This window comes from Arachis hypogaea, chromosome 19 (assembly GCF_003086295.3).
Source record: "Arachis hypogaea cultivar Tifrunner chromosome 19, arahy.Tifrunner.gnm2.J5K5, whole genome shotgun sequence".
Classification (NCBI taxonomy): Eukaryota; Viridiplantae; Streptophyta; class Magnoliopsida; order Fabales; family Fabaceae; genus Arachis; species Arachis hypogaea.
The window spans coordinates 118,928,997-118,946,866 of record NC_092054.1 but is presented as its reverse complement, the minus strand read 5'-3'; the positions used below and the strand labels follow the sequence as shown (position 1 = coordinate 118,946,866).

General features: G+C 38.5%; 1 non-coding gene across 1 annotated transcript; it reads left to right on the top strand.

Annotated features, from left to right (window-relative positions):
• The first annotated feature begins 3,010 nt into the window (after nucleotides 1–3,010).
• On the top strand, nucleotides 3,011–3,118 carry LOC112781467 (small nucleolar RNA R71). Its single transcript, XR_003192243.1, has one exon. It is a non-coding gene; the product is annotated as a small nucleolar RNA R71 (small nucleolar RNA).
• The last annotated feature ends 14,752 nt before the right edge of the window (nucleotides 3,119–17,870 follow it).

The window sequence follows — 17,870 nt, the reverse complement described above, 5'->3', positions numbered from 1 at the left end:
TAATTTTTTGGATTTGGGTTCTTACTTTGATCATGGTTCCTAGTGATCCATGCATTGGCATAGAACTCTTGAACCATTAGGATGCCGACTTGTTGGATGGGGTTTGTTAGGACTTCCCAACCTCTTCTTTGGATTTCATGTCGGATCTCCGGATTCTCATTTTTCTTGAGTTTGAAAGGGACCTCGGGGATCACCTTCTTCTTGGCCACAACATCATAGAAGTGGTCTTGATGAGCTTTGGAGATGAACCTTTCCATCTCCCATGACTCGGAGGTGGAAGCTTTTGTCTTCCCTTTCCCTTTTCTAGAGGATTCTCCGGTCTTAGGTGCCATCAATGGTAATGGAAAAACAAAAAGCTTATGCTTTTACCACACCAAACTTAGAATTTTGCTCGCCCTCGAGCAAGAGAAGAAAAAATAGATGAAGAAGAAGAAGAAGAAAATATGGAGAGGAGGGGGAGGTGTGTTTCGGCCAAGAAGGGAAAAGAGGGTTGTGTTGTGTGAAAATGAGGAAGAATGGAGGGCTATATATAGGGAAGGGAAGGGGGTAAGTTCGGCCAAGAAGGGAAAAGAGGGTTGTGTTGTGTGAAAATTGATTTTAAATTTTGAAGGTAAGTGGAGTTTATGAGGTAGGTTTATGGGGAAGAGTGGATGGATATGAGTGGTGAAGTGGTGATAGGGAAGAGAGATTGAGGTGATTGGTAAAGAGTTTTGGGGAAGAGTGTTTATGGGATTGTGTGAAAGAGGGGTGAGAAGAAGTGAGTGGAGGTAGGTGGGTATCCTGTGGGGTCCACAGATCCTGAGGTGATCCTGTGGGGTCCACAGATCCTGAGGTGTTCAAGGATTTACAACCTTGCACCAAATTAGGCATTCAAAATGCTCTTGCACACAACTCTGGGCGTTCAGCGCCAGATTGGTGCTTGTTCTGGGCATTGAACGCCCATTTGTTGCCCATTTCTGGCGTTGAACGCCAGAACCATGCTTGTTCTAGGCGTTCAGCGCCAGCTCTTCTCCAGGGTGCATTTCTGGCGTTCAAACGCCCAGATGTTGCCCATTTCTGGCGTTCAGCGCCAGAACCATGCTCTGTTCTGGCGTTGAACGCCCAAAACATGCTTCTTACTGGCGTTTAAACGCCAGTAAGGTCTTCCTCCAGGGTGTGATTTTTCTTCTGCTATTTTTGATTCTGTTTTCAATTTTTTATATTTATTTTGTGACTCCACATGATCATGAACCTAATAAAACATGAAAAACAATGAAAATTAGATAAATAAACATTGGGTTGCCTCCCAACAAGCGCTTCTTTAATGTCAATAGCTTGACAGTGGGCTCTCATGGAGCCTCACAGATGTGCAGAGCTTTGTTGAGACCTCCCAACACCAAACTTAGAGTTTGGATATGGGGGTTTGAAACCAAACTTAGAGTTTGGTTGTGGCCTCCCAACACCAAACTTAGAGTTTGACTGTGGGGGCTTCGTTTGACTCTGCTTTGAGAGAAGCTTTTTATGCTTCCTCTCCATGGATGCAGAGAGAGATCCTTGAGTTGTAAACACAAGGTTGTCCTCATTTATTTGAAGGATCAATTCTCCTCTATCCACATCAATCACAGCTCTTGCTGTGGCTAAGAAAGGTCTTCCTAGGATGATGGATTCATCCTCATCCTTCCCAGTATCTAGGACTATGAAATCAGTAGGGATGTAAAGGCCTTCAACCTTTACTAACACGTCCTCTACTTGTCCATAAGCCTATTTTCTTGAATTGTCTGCCATCTCTAATGAGATTTTAGCAGCTTGCACCCCAAAGATTCCCAGTTTCTCTATTACAGAGAGGGACATGAGGTTTATTCCTGAACCAAGGTCACACAGAGCCTTAAAGATCATGGTGCCTATGGTACAAGGTATTAAGAACTTTCCAGGATCCTGTTTCTTCTAAGGCAATATCAGTTGATCTAGATCACTCAGTTCATTGATGAGCAAGGGAGGTTCATCTTCCCAAGTCTCATTACCAAATAATTTGGCATTCAGCTTCATGATTGCACCAAGGTACTTGGCAACTTGCTCTTCAGTAACATCCTCATTCTCTTCAGAAGAAGAATACTCATCAGAGCTCATGAATGGCATAAGGAGGTTTAATGGAATCTCTATGGTCTCTAGATGAGTCTCAGATTCCTTTGGTTCCTCAGAGGGAAACTCCTTATTGATCACTGGACGTCCCAGGAGGTCTTCCTTACTGGGATTCACGTCCTCAACCTCCCTTACAGGTTCGGCCATGGTAATTAATTCAATGACCTTGCACTCTCCTTTTGGATTCTCTTCTGTATTGCTTGGGAGAGTACTAGGAGGGATTTCAGTGATCCTTTTACTCAGCTGGCCCACTTGTGCCTCCAAATTTCTAATGGATGACCTTGTTTCATTCCTTAGATAGATCAGAGACTAAATTTGCTAAGCTAGATGGATTCTGCTCAGAATTCTCTGTCTGTTGCTGAGTGGATGATGGAAAAGGCTTGCTATTGCTGAACCTGTTTCTTCCACCATTATTAAAGCCTTGTTGAGGCTTTTGTTGATCTTTCCATGAGAGATTTGGGTGATTTCTCCATGAGGGATTATAGGTGTTTCCATATGGTTCACTCATGTAATTTACCTTTGCTATTGCAGGGTTCTCAGGATCATAAGCTTCTTCTTTAGAAGATGCCTTTTGAGTACTGTTGGATGCAGCTTGCATTCCATTCAGACTCTGAGAAATCATATTGACTTGCTGAGTCAATAATTTATTCTGAGCCAATATAGCATTCAGAGTATCAATTTCAAGAACTCCTTTCTTCATAGGCGTCCAATTACTCACAGGATTCCTCTCAGAAGTGTACATAAACTGGTTATTAGCAACCATGTCAATGAGTTCTTGAGCTTCTGCAGGCGTTTTCTTTAGGTGAATGGATCCACCTGCAGAAGTATCCAATGACATCTTTGATAGCTTAGATAAACCATCTTAGAATATATCCAGGATGGTCCATTCTGAAAGCATGTCAGAAGGACACTTTTTGGTCAGCTGCTTGTATCTTTCCCAAGCTTCATAGAGGGATTCACCTTCTTTCTGTCTGAAGGTTTGAACATCCACTCTAAGCTTGCTCAGCTTTTGAGGAGGAAAGAACTTGGCTAAGAAAGCCGTGACCAGCTTGTCCCAAGAGTTCAGGCTATCTTTGGGTTGAGAGTCCAACCACACTCTAGCTCTGTCTCTTACAGCAAAAGGGAAAAGCATGAGCCTGTAGACTTCAGGATCTACTCCATTAGTCTTAACAGTATCACATATCTGCAAGAATTCAGTTAAGAACTGAAAAGGATCTTCAGATGGAAGTCCATGAAACTTGCAGTTCTGCTGCATCAGAGAAACTAATTGAGGTTTCAGCTCAAAGTTGTTTGCTCCAATGGCAGGAATGGAGATGCTTCTTCCATGTAAATTGGAATTTGGTGCAGTAAAGTCACCAAGCATTCTCCTTGCATTATTGTTGTTGGGTTCGGCTGCCATCTCCTTTACTTGTTCGAAATTTTCAATAAGGTTGTCTCTGGATTGTTGTAATTTAGCTTCTCTTAGTTTCCTCTTCAGAGTCCTTTCAGGTTCTGGATCAGCTTCAACAAGAATGCCTTTTTCCTTGTTCCTGCTCATAAGAAAGAGAAGAGAACAAGAAAATAAGAGGAATCCTCTATGTCACAGTAAAGAGGTTCCTTATTGTTAGTAGATGAATAAATAATTAGAAGGAGATGAGGGAGAAGGATTTTCGAAAATTATTTTTGAAAAAGGGTTAGTGATTTTCGAAAATAGTTTTTGAAAAAGGTTAGTAATTTTCGAAAATTAAAATAAAAAATTAAAATAATTAGTTAATTAAAAAGAATTTTTGAAAAAGAGGGAAGATATTTTTGAAAATTAGAGAGAGAGAGTTAGTTAGGTAGTTTTGAAAAAGATAAGAAACAAACAAAAAGTTAGTTAGTTAGTTGAAACAAATTTTGAAAAGATAAGAAGTTAGGAAGTTAGAAAAGGTATTTTGAAATCAAATTTTTGAAAAAGATAAGATAAGAAGATATTTTTGAAAAGATATGATTGAAATTAGTTTTAAAAAAGATTTGATTTTTAAAATCACAATTAATGACTTGATTCACAAGAAATCATAAGATATGATTCTAGAACTTAAAGTTTGAATCTTTCTTAACAAGTAAGTAACAAACTTGAAATTTTTGAATCAAAACATTAATTGTTATTGTTATTTTCGAAAATTAGGAGATAAAGATAAGAAAAATATTTTTGAAAAATATTTTTAAAATTTTCGAAAATAAATAAAAAAAATGAAAAAGATGTGATTTTTGAAAAAGATTTTGAAAAAGATAAGATTTTTAAATTGAAAATTTGATTTGACTCATAAAAACAACTAGATTTTAAAAATTTTTGAAAAAGTCAAATCTAATTTTCGAAATTTTGAGAGAGAAAAGCGGAAGATATTTTTTTGATTTTTGAATTTTTAATGATGAGAGAGAAAAACATGAAAATGATGCAATGCATGAAGATTTTTAGATCAAAACAATGAATGCATGCAAGAATGCTATGAATGTCAAGATGAACACCAAGAACACTTTGAATGTCAAGATGAACATCAAGACTTATTTTTGAAAAAAATTTTATATGCAAAGAAAACATGCAAGACACCAAACTTAGAAATCTTTCATGTTTAGACTCTATGGATGCAAAAATGCACATGAAAAACACCATACAACACAAAACAAGAAAACATCAAGATCAAACAAGAAGACTTATCAAGGACAACTTGAAGATAATGAAGAACACTATAAATGCATGAATTTTTTTCGAAAAATGCAAGATGAATATGCAATTGACACCAAACTTAAAATCTGACTCAAGACTCAAACAAGAAACACAAAATATTTTTTATTTTTATGATTTTATGATTTTTTTTGTATTTTTTATTTTATTTTATTTTTTTAATTTTTTCGAAAATCATTTTGAAATAGAAAAATAAGGATTCCAAAATTTTTAATATGAATTCCAGGAATCTTATGCTCTTTAGTCTAAAGCTCCAATCAAAGGGTCAGGCATGGCTTAATAGCCAGCCAAGCTTTAGTATGTAACTCAGACATGACACGCCTGACATACCCTATCCGGAAGAATTGGACATGGCTTTACAGCCAGCCAGACTTCAACATGCTTCATGAAACACTAGAATTCATTCTTAAAAATTCTGAAGAAAATTATATTTTTTAAAACATTTTTTTTCTTTTTTTTTTTTAATTTTTTCGAAAACAAAGGAGAAATTTTTTTGAAAGATTTTTGAAAACTTTTTTTGAAAATAAAACAAAAAAGAAAATTGCCTAATCTGAGCAACAAGATAAACCGTCAGTTGTCCAAACTCGAACAATCCCCGGCAACGGCGCCAAAAACTTGGTGCACGAAATTGTGATCTCTGGTAATGGCTCCAAAAACTTGGTGCTCTAATCTCAATTCATAATTTGTCACAACTTCGATACAACTAACCAGCAAGTGCACTGGGTCGTCCAAGTAATAAACCTTACGTGAGTAAGGGTCGATCCCACGGAGATTGTTGGTATGAAGCAACCTATGGTCACCTTGTAAATCTCAGTCAGGCGGATATAAAATAATTATGGAGTTTTCGAAAATTAAATAATAAAAGAAGGATAGAAATACTTATGTAATTCATTGGTTAGAATTTCAGATAAGCGTATAGAGATGCATTCGTTCCTCTGAACCTCTGCTTTCCTGCTGTCTTCATCCAATCAATCTTACTCCTTTCCATGGCTGGCTTTTTGTAAGGACATCACCGTTGTCAATGGCTACTTTTAATCCTCTCTGGAAAATGGTCCAAATGCTCTGTCACAGCACGGCTAATCGTCTGGAGGCATCACCCTTGTCGATGGCTGCGTCCTATTCCTCTATGTGAAAATGGTCCGATGCGCTGTCACTGCATGGCTAATCATCTGGAGGTTATCGATCATACTGGAATAGGATTTACTATCCTTTTGTGTCTGTCACTACGCTCAGCACTCGCGAGTTTGAAGTTCGTCACAGTCATTCAATCCCAGAGTCCTACTCGGAATACCACAGACAAGGTTTAGACTTTCCGGACTCTCATGAATGCCGCCATCAATGTAGCTTATGCCACGAAGATTCTGATTAAGAGATCTAAGAGATACTCATTCAATCTAAGGTAGAACGGAAGTGGTTGTCAGGCACGCGTTCATAGGGAATGATGATGATTGTCACGTTCATCACATTCAGGTTGAAGTGCAAATGAATATCTTAGAAGCGAAATAAGATGAACTGAATAGAGAAACAGTAGTACTTTGCATTAATCTTTGAGGAACAGCAGAGCTCCACACCTTAATCTATGGAGTGTAGAAACTCTACCGTTTGAAAATACATAAGTGAAAGGTGCAGGGATGGCCGAATGGCCAGCCTCTCTGATCTAAGAACTAGGCGTCCAAAGATGATCCAAAGATGATCAAAAGATGTTCAAAGATATTCAAAGATGTTCAAAGATGTTAATAAAAAGTCCTATTTATAATAAACTAGCTACTAGGGTTTACAGAAGTAAGTAATTGATGCATAAATCCACTTCCGGGGCCCACTTGGTGTGTGCTTGGGCTGAGCTTGAAGTCTACACGTGGAGAGGTCATTCGTGGAGTTGAACGCCAGCTTTTGTGCCATTTTGCGCGTTGAACTCCACTTTGCAACTTGTTTCTGGCGATGGATGCCAGAATTGGGTAGAGAGCTGGCATTGTACGCCAGTTTGCGTCGTCTAAACTTGAGCAAAGTATGGACTATTATATATTTCTGGAAAGCCCTGGATTTCTACTTTCCAACGCAATTGGAAGCGCGCCATTTTGAGTTTTGTAGCTCCAGAAAATCTATTTTGAGTGCAGGGAGGTCAGAATCCAACAGCATCAGCAGTCCTTCTTCCACCTCTGAATCTGATTTTTGCTCAAGTCCCTCAATTTCAGCCAAAAAATACCTGAAATCACAGAAAAGCACACAAACTCATAGTAAAGTCCAGAAATGTGAATTTAACATAAAAACTAATGAAAACATCCCTAAAAGTAACCAAATTCTACTAAAAACATACTAAAAACAATGCCAAAAAGCGTATAAATTATCCGCTCATCAACGCGTACGCATGACTGACGCATAGCGTGACATGCAGAAAAACGCAAAAAACACTGGGGGTGATTTCTAGGCTGTTATTAACCCAGTTTTCAGCCCAGAAAACACAGATTAGAAGCTGCAGAATGGACGAAGCAAGTGGTCCCTATCCATCAATTGAAGACATGCTGATTGCTTTAATTAATTCTAATTTAAACTTTAATTTTTATTTGAAAATAGGAAAAGATATTATTTTATTTTTAGAAGATAGATTTTAAATTAATTAGGATTAGATATAAAAGGGGATTGGAATTATTCCACGAGGGGATTATTCCATTCCAGACTACCAAATTACATTTTATCAGAATCCTTATTTTTCTCTCTGAACCATGAGCAACTAAACCTCCACTGTTAAGGTTAGGAGCTCTGTCTATTGTATGGATTGATTTTATTATTTTTCTATTTTAACTCATGACTTGATTTATATTTCAAGAATTGTTTTCGTTCTTTATTTTATGAATTTGGGTAGAACGGAAGTATGACCCTCTTTCTAATTGAGTTCTTGTATAACTTGGAAAAGCTCTTTACTTGAACAACAGCTTGAAAACATATTCTCCTAAATTTTAATTATCTGGATTTAACGGCATACGTGACATATAATCCTCTTATATTTGGGTAATTAGGATTTTTGTTGCATATAACTAGAATTGAACTTCATCCCCTAATTGGAATTAATTGACCAAGGAATTGGCTATTGATGAATTTTAGAGGAGACTAGAAAGGTCTAAGGAATTAGGGTCTAGTCACATATAGTTGCCATAAATTAAATCTTGCATCATTAAAATAAATTAATAAGAAAAGTCAATCCAGAAAATAGATAATTCTGAAGCCTTAACTGCTTTCTCAATACTTTATTCCCAACTTATTTACTTGCCTTTCTTTAATATTCTTGCTATTGTTTAATGTCTTTGAACTCTTAAACACTATTCTCTGTTTGCCTAACTAAGTAAATCAATTAACCATTGTTGCTTAGTCCACCAATCCTCGTGGGATCGACCCTCACTCACCTGAGGTATTACTTGGTACCACCCGGTGCACTTGCCGGTTAGTTTGTGGTTGTAAAATCCACACCCAAGTTTTTGGCGCCGTTGCCGGGGGTTGATTGTGATTAACAACTATCAGTTGTTTGATTGCTTAGATTAGGCGTTTTAGTTTTAATTTTATTTAAATTTTGCCTTATTATTTTTGAATTTTTCTTTAATAATAGTATTAATATTTTTCTTTAATTTCTAAAATTAAGTTTGGTGTTACCTTGTTAAATTTATTTTAATTCTCCTGTTTATTTTTCCTGTTAATTTTCGAAATTTTTTTCAGTTATTATTTTCGAAATTTTTTTTTATTTATTTATTTAGCATTTTTATTTTATTTCTTTAAACAGGTTACCTCACAGGGGCTTCTCTGCACTCTGACGTAGAGAGTCCCATCTTTTCTTGTCTTTTGTCTGTTTATGAGCAGGAATTGGGACAAAGAACCTCTGTTAGACTTTGATCCTGAACCTGAAAGGACTTGTAGGCGACGTTTACAACAAGCAAGACTTTACAAGGCTGCAGAATCCACTATGGATCCTAATAATGCTATTAATGCCAATGTGGCAAATCCAAATGGGGATGAACAACAAAGGAGAGTACTTGGCTCTTACTCTACTCCTACTGCAGATCTTTATGGAAAAAGCATTGTGGTGCCTCCTATAGCTGCGAACAACTTTGAGTTGAAGCCACAATTGGTCACCTTGGTGCAACAAAACTGCTAGTATCATGGTCTTCCCCACGAAGACCCAAATCAATTTATCTCTGATTTTCTGCAGATATGTGATACTGTGAAGACAAATGGAGTGAACCCAGAAGTGTACAGACTCATGCTCTTTCTGTTTGCTCTGGGGATAAAGCAAAGCTATGGCTAGATTCCCAACCAAAGGGGAGTTTGAATACTGGGGATAAGGTTGTCACTGAGTTTCTTACTAATTTTTTCCCACCAAAGAAGCTGACTAAGCTTAGGTTAAAGGTCCAGACTTTCAGGCAAAAGGAGGGTAAAACTCTTTATGAAGCTCGGGAGAGATACAAGCTACTGACTAGGCAATGCCCTCCGGACATGTTCTCCAAATGGACCCAACTAGATATCTTTTATGAAGGCTTGCGTGAGATGTCCAAGATGAGCTTAGATACTTCTGCAGGCAGTTCATTGCACAAGAAGAAGACATCAGAGGAGACTATTGAGCTTATTGAACTGGTTGCTAGCAACCAATATTTATATTCATCTAACAGGAATCCTGTGAACTCTGAGGCTCCTCAGAAGAAGGGTGTTATGGAAGTAAAAGCTCTTAATGCTCTTCTTGCTCAGAACAAGCTTATGTCTCAGCAAATAAATCTACTTACTCAGCAGATGGGTGGCATGCAAGTCTCGGCTATCAACACCCAAAATCCACCTCAAGAGGCCTCCTATGACATGGCAGGTAACTTTGTGAAAAATGATAATTATAATCATGCTCAATCCTCTTCTGAACAGGTCAATTACATGGGGAGTGGTCCTAGGAATCCCAATAATGATCCATATTCTAAGACATACAACCAGGGGTGGAGAAATCACCCAAATTTTGGATGGAGGGACCAACCTCAGAGACCTCAGAACTTCAACAATAATTCTCAGGGCGGCTTCTAACAGAACAATTACAATAACCACCAATTTCAGTCTTAGTAGCAACAACCACCTCAGCAGGCAAACTCTAAATCCCAAGAAGAATCTAATTGGGAGCTGATGAGGAATTTTATGCAAGAGACCAGAGCTTCCATTAGAAATTTAGAGGTACAAATGGGCCAACTGAGCAAGCAAATACCTGAGAGGTCTGCAAGTACATTTCCAGGTGATACAGTGGTGAACCCAAGAGAATATTGCAAGGTTATTCAATTGAGAAGTGGTAAAGTAGCTGGCTCTGAGACCAAGGCCAATGAAGAGCCAGTTGAAAAGGAAGCTCCAGAGGAGAAGAAGGGAGAAGTGGAGCACGCCCCTCCAAAACCTGCAGACAACCCGTTCCCTGACTCTCTTGACACTTATCCCACCTTACCAAAGGCTCCTGAATACAAGCCAAAAATTCCATATCCTCAGAGGCTTCAGAAAGCGTCCAAAGAAAAGCAATTCTCTAAATTTTTAGATGTCTTCAAGAAGCTACAGATCAACATTCCTTTTGCAGAGGCCCTTGAGCAAATGCCTCTCTATGCTAAATTTATAAAAGAGTTGTTGACCCACAAGAGGAATTGAAAGGAACAAGAGACAGTGGTGTTAACCAAGGAATGTAGTGCCATTATTCAACACAACCTCGCTGAGAAGATGCCAGACCCAGGGAGCTTTGTCATTCCTTGCACCATTGGAGATGTCACCATTCAGAGAGCTTTATGTGATCTTGGAGCTAGCATCAATCTAATGCCACTTTCAGTGATGAAAAAGCTTCAAATTGAGGAGGTGAAACCCACTCGTATCTCTCTTCAACTCGCTGATCTTTCTATTAAATTACATGTGGGTGTTGTTGAGGATTTACTTGTTAAAGTGAGACCATTTATTTTCCCTGTTGACTTTGTTATATTAGACATGGAAGAGGAGGTAAATTCCTCTATTATACTTGGTAGACCCTTTTTAGCTACAGATAGAGCTCTGATTGATGTACAAAAGGGTGAATTAACCCTAAGGGTCAATGAAGAACAGGTGGTACTTAATGTTTTTGAAGCTCTCAAGCACCCTAATAATTCTGAAGGGTGTATGAAAATAGATGCTATTAAACCACTTGTTCAAGAGGTACTGAAAGCTGAGGTACTTGATGACATCCTGGATCCTATTTCTGAGTATGAATTAATGGAAGTTGATGATTCACCACCCCAAAAGGTTGTGGTTCACACGCCTAAAGCAGAGGAGGAAGACCCAAGCTTGAGCTCAAACCTTTACCTCCTTCTCTGAAATATGTGTTCTTGGGTGAAAATGATTCCTATCCAGTGATAATTAGCTCTTCCCTGAAGCCTGAAGAAGAAGAGGAGCTTATTTCAGTGCTCAGGAGCCATAAAATAGCTTTTGGGTGGACCATTAGTAACTTGAAAGGGATTAGTCCAACCAAGTGTATGCACAAGATCCTTCTTGAAGATGATGCTAAACTAGTTGTGCAACCACAAAGGAGACTCAATCCAACCATGAAAGAGGTGGTCCAAAAAGAGGTAATGAAATTAGGGGAAGCAGGTATTATTTACCCTATTTCTGACAGTCCTTGGGTAAGTCCTGTGCAGGTAGTTTCCAAGAAAGAAGGGATGACAATGATCAAGAATGAAAAGAATGAGCTTATTCCTACAAGAACAGTCATAGGATGGAGAATGTGCATAGACTATAGGAGGCTCAACACTGCTACAAGGAAGGATCATTTCCCCTTGCCTTTCATTAATCAGATGCTTAAGAGGTTAGCTGGTCATGCCTTTTATTATTTTCTAGATGGATATTCTGGATATAATCAGATTGCAGTGGACCCTCAAGATCAAGAGAAGACAGCATTCACATGCCCCTTTGGAGTATTTGCCTACAGGAGAATGCCATTTGGACTTTGTAATGCTCCAGCAACTTTTCAGAGGTGTATGCTTTCAATTTTTTCTGACATGGTTGAAAAGTTCATTGAGGTATTTATGGATGACTTTTCTGTTTTTGGTAATTCTTTTGAATCTTGCCTTAAGCACTTATCTCTTGTCTTGAAACGGTTTCAAGAATCAAACCTTGTTTTGAACTGGGAAAAATGCCATTTTATAGTCACAGAAGGCATTGTTCTTGGACATCGGATTTCAAGTAAGGGGATTGAGGTTAACAGAGCAAAGGTGGAGGTAATTGAAAAATTATCACCACCAACTAATGTTAAGGCAATTAGGAGTTTCTTAGGTCATGCAGGATTTTATAGGAGATTTATAAAGGACTTTTCTAAAATTGCTAAACCATTGAGCAACCTGTTGGTTGTTGATGTTCCTTTTGTCTTTCATTCTAATTGTCTGAATGCTTTTGAAACTCTGAAAGAAAACCTTACTTCTGCCCCAATTATAGCTCCCCCTGACTGGGATTTACCATTTGAATTAATGTGTGATGCTAGTGATTTTGCTATAGTAGCTGTTTTAGGACAGAGGGATGGTAATCTTGTACATGTCATTTACTATGCCAGTCGTGTGTTAAATGATGCCCAAAAGAATTACACAACTACAGAAAAGGAATTATTAGCTGTTGTGTATGCTGTTGATAAGTTTAGGTCCTATTTACTTGGTTCTAAGGTTATTGTTTATACTGACCATGCTGCTTTAAAGTACCTTCTAACTAAGCAGGACTCTAAACCAAGATTAATCATATAGGTGTTACTCCTTCAGGAGTTTGATATTGAGATAAAAGACAGGAAAGGGTCAGAAAATCAAGTAGCTGACCATCTCTCCAGAATTGAGCCTGAAGCCGGAGTACAACCACCCACAACTGTAACTGAGATGTTTTCGGATGAGCAATTGTTCCTCATTCAGCAGGCTCCATGGTTTGCAGACATTGCAAATTATAAGGCCATGAATTTTATTCCAAGGGAGTACAGTAGGCAACAAGTGAAGAAGCTATTGACTGATGCAAAGTACTACATTTGGGAGGAACCATATCTTCTTAAAAGGTGTTCAGATGGTATAATCCAGAGATGTGTCCCAGATGAAGAAACATAGTAAATCCTTTGGCATTGTCATGGTTTGGATTATGGAGGCCACTTTGGTGGTGAGAGGACAGCTACAAAGGTACTTCAGAGCGGGTTTTACTGGCCGACTCTCTTCAGAGACTCAAGAGCATTTGTGAAGCACTGTGACAGATGTGAAAAAGCCACGAATCTCCCTGCCAACCATGAAATGCCACAGCAGGGGATTCTTGAGGTTGAGTTGTTTGATGTGTGGGGTATTGATTTTATGGGACCTTTCCCACCCTCACATGCAAACAACTATATTTTAGTGGCAGTTGATTATGTGTCCAAGTGGGTGGAAGCTGTGGCTCTACCCACCAATGATGCCAAGGTGGTAATGAGCTTTCTTCAGAGATATATCTTTAGCCGGTTTGGTGTCCCAAGGACACTCATTAGTGATGGAGGAAGTCACTTCTGTAACAGACAGCTGGACTCTCTTCTGCAGAGATATGGAGTCCGTCATAAAGTGGCAACCCCCTATCATCTTCAGACAAGTGGACAGGTTAAAGTTTCCAACAGGGAACTCAAGAGGATTCTAGAGAAGACCGTCAGTGTTTCAAGAAATGACTGGTCTAGGAAGCTTGATGATGCTCTCTGGGCATACCGAATAGCGTACAAGACTCCCATTGGTATGTCCCCTTATCAGTTGGTCTATGGCAAAGTCTGTCACTTACCAGTTGAGCTAGAGCACAAAGCTTATTGGGCAATCAGGTATCTAAATCTTGATTCAGAAGCTGCAAGAATCAAGCAAATGCTTCAGTTGAATGAGCTTGATGAATTCAGATATTCTGCCTATGAGAATGCCAAGCTCTATAAGGAGAGAAGCAAGCTACTGCATGACAAGAAGATTGCCATCAGAGTCTTTGAGCCCGGACAAAGAGTGCTTCTATATAATTCAAGGCTCAAATTCTTTCCCGGGAAGCTGAAATACCAGGGGTCAGGATCGTTTGTGGTTACCAGAGCTTCACCATATGGTCATGTGAAAATACAGGAAGAGAATTCTGACAGAAAATTTACAGTGAATGGCCAAAGGTTGAAGCACTATTTAAAGGTGATATCGATCGCCAGAGGAACGCTCATCTGCTGAATTAGCAAAACCGACCGTCAAGCTAGTGACATTAAAGAAGCGCTTGTCGGGAGGCAAACCAATAATTTCGTATCCTTAGTTACTTTTCGTAGTAGTATTTTTTCTTACTTGTTTGAATTTTATTGAATTTTTACTATTTTTTCTGATCATGCAGCTATTTTATCACAGGAACCGAACACCTCAGGCAAAAAAAAAAAAAAGAGAAAAGAACACACAACGCGCAAGCGTCGCTGACGTATACACGTCATATGTGTGTGCGTGAAAAAACATTTTTTGAATAGAGAGTTGAGCAGGAGTGGCGCTGGAATTATGCCTTTCACACAAACAATCCCACATGTACGCGTACCTCACGCGTGCGCGTCACTGACGCGTACGCGTACCTCACGCGTTCGCGTCACTGACGCGTACGCGTGACCTTAAAATTTGGCGTAAATATGTGTTTGGACAGAGAGTTGTGCTGGCTTGAGGCTGGAAGTGAGCTGGGAGCACAAATTTGATCACGCGTATGCGTCCCTGATGCGTGCGCATCCTTTGCACAAATGGCCATGCACGCGTGCGCGTGCATGATGCGCACGCGTCGTATGAAAATTTTAGTTCTCAAGCCACGCGAACAGAGAGTTACGCGTGTACGCTGCTGCCTTCGCGCGAATCGCACAAATCATGGGTACGCGTACGCGTGCCTGACGCTCACGTGTCATTATGAAATTTTTGCACCACACGCGTACGCGTGCTGTACGCGTACGCGTCGCATGCGCCGCACAACTCCATTAGTTCGCCGTCCAGTTTTTTTAAATTTTCATTTTCTCTCTCCCAAATCCTAATTCTCTCTTGTTCTTTTATCCTTTTATTCTTCTTTCATCATAATATTTGTTTCTTTTTATTTTCAGTTCTTCTTTGCTTGAGGACAAGCAAACCTTTAAGTTTGGTGTTGACGCTTCGCTTATGGGTTTTCTGTTTAATTTTAGGGCACTAAAGGGAGGTGAATCATCTTCATAGGAGGAGCACAACCTGAAGAATAAAACAACCGCTAGGATGACTAAGGTGGTTGAGTTCCTTTCATTTTTTTTCCTTCCCGCTTCTACTATGTTATGTTCCGATTTTCTGCTATTTTGCTTTGTTTATTGCATGATCCTTTATTAGTTAGATTCTAGTTTAGTTTTTAGTTAGATTCTAGTTTAGTTTTCTGTTAATTTGCTTTAATTCTGAAAGATGCCTCATGTATTACCCACTAAGCTTGAAATCAAAAAGAAAGAAGAAAAGGAGGTGTAATGCATGAGAAATTGAGTTAATTTTAAAAGTAGTCTTATTTACTTAATTGTGGTGGTATTAAGTGTAATTCTGAATGCATGATATGAACAGTGCATAGTTGAATTTGAATCAAAGAATGTTAATGTATAAGGAACAAGAATTTAGAGAACTATTATGACTTCTCTGAAATTAATGAAAGTTTAATCCTTGAAGCAAAAGAAACAGCAAAAGAAAAATAAAAGCAAGATCTAAGGCTCTGAGCATCAATGACTAGGGAGGTCAGACATGATTAAAAGCTCAAAGAGTTGTTTCCCTAGTCACATGCTTGTGGTGTTCTTGTGTCAAGTAATCCTAGAGACAAAACATTTAGAGTCGATATCAATTGCAACTAAAAGAGTATGCCAAAGGCTTTGAGCACCACTGTCTGGGAGTAACTTAAGAAAATATATATATATATATATATTAGAACTTAAAGAGAGTTCCCCAGTTAAGTGCTTGTGGTGTTTCTGTGTCAAGTGAAGCTTGAGACAAAACATTTAAAGTCACGGCTAGGCTCAAGGTGCAAAGCACCAAGGAAAAGAAAAATTGTTGTGTTCAAGGGTTAAATTGAGTTACAAAAGATCAGAGAATTCATAATATTATCCGGATTCTAATTCCGAATGACAAGTGACATCCTTCTAATTCAAAGGAGAGTGAGGTGCCAAAACTATTCAAGATTGCAATTGTAAACCCCACTATAAGAAGAGACATGAGCTTAATCGAACTCTCATTCTCATGCAAATTCACATCCTAAGCTTATATTAATTTGGTTACTTGAGGACAAGCAACAATTCAAGTTTGGAGTTGTGATGCGTGAGCATCTTTTCTATCTTTTCCTAGTGAATTTGCATTTAATTTGTTGAGTTTAATCAAGAATTAATTATATTTTAGTCACTATGGATGCTACTTTGAGTCTTGTGCAATTCTGTTTATTTTAGGTAGCATTCGGCTGGATTTGATGGAGTTTCTGCAGCACAAGAATTAAAGGAGATTACCAGCGAGGAGCGACGGATGTGCGTGACTGACGCGTACGCGCAATTTGAAGATTCCCAAAACGACGTGTGCACGTACCTGACGCATACGCGTGACACGCGAAGAAGACCATCGACGCGTACGCGTGACATGCGCCACTTGCAGAAAAATGCAGAAAATGCTGAGGGGGATTTTTGGGCTGTTTTTGACCTAGTTTCTAGCTTAGAAAACACAGATTAGAAGCTGCAGAATGGACGAAGCAAGTAGTCCCCATCTATCAACTGAAGACATGCTGATTGCTTTAATTAATTCTGATTTAAACTTTAATTTTTATTTGAAAATAGAAAAAGATATTATTTTAGTTTTAGAAGATAGATTTTAAATTAATTAGGATTAGATATAAAAGGGGATTGGAATTATTCCACGAGGGGATTATTCCATTCCAGACTACCAAATTACATTTTATCAGAATCCTTATTTTTCTCTCTGAACCATGAGCAACTAAACCTCCACTGTTAAGGTTAGGAGCTCTGTCTATTGTATGGATTGATTTTATTGTTTTTCTATTTTAACTCATGACTTGATTTATATTGCAAGAATTATTTTCGTTCTTTATTTTATGAATTTGGGTGGAACAGAAGTATGACCCTCTTTCTAATTGAGTTCTTGTATAACTTGAAAAAGCTCTTTACTTGAACAACAGCTTGAAAATATATTCTCCTAAATTTTAATTATCTGGATTTAACAGGATACATGACATATAATCCTCTTATATTTGGGTAATTAGGATTTTGTGGCATATAACTAGAATTGAACTTCATCCCCTAATTGGAATTAATTGACCAAGGAATTGGTTGTTGATGAATTTTAGAGGAGACTAGAAAGGTCTAAGAAATTAGGGTCTAGTCACATATAGTTGTCATAAATTAAATCTTACATGATTAAAATAAATTAATAAGAAAAGTCAATCCAGAAAATAGATAACTCTGAAGCCATAACTGCTTTCTCAATACTTTATTCCCAACTTATTTACTTGCCTTTCTTTAATATTCTTGCTATTTTTTAATGTCTTTGAACTCTTAAACACTATTCTCTTTTTGCCTAACTAAGTAAATCAATTAACCATTGTTGCTTAGTCCATCAATCCTCGTGGGATCGACCCTCACTCACCTGAGGTATTACTTGGTACGACCCGGTGCACTTGCCGATTAGTTTGTGGTTGTAAAATCTGCACCACTTCTCTCTCTAGAAAACTAAGAGAAAACACAGAAAAGCTAAACCTAATTGCCCCCTTCATTTCTCTTTACTTTAAGTTGAAATAGCATCAGAAATGAATTGGACTAGGTTTTGGAGGCCCAGAATTCACCCCCAACGATTTGCAATTAATGAGCTCACCTGAAACGGGTGGCGAAATTCATCCTTACGCATACGCGTGGATCATGCGTACGCGTCGCCAAGCTCGCACTTGTGCGTGCGCACGTATCACTGTGTGCACGCGCGGATGCAGAATCTTCCAAACTCCATTTTCTTCATGGTTTCTTTTCTTTTGCATGCTCTTCTTCTCACTTCTTCATCCCGTACTTGCCTTGGAAACTTGAAATCAC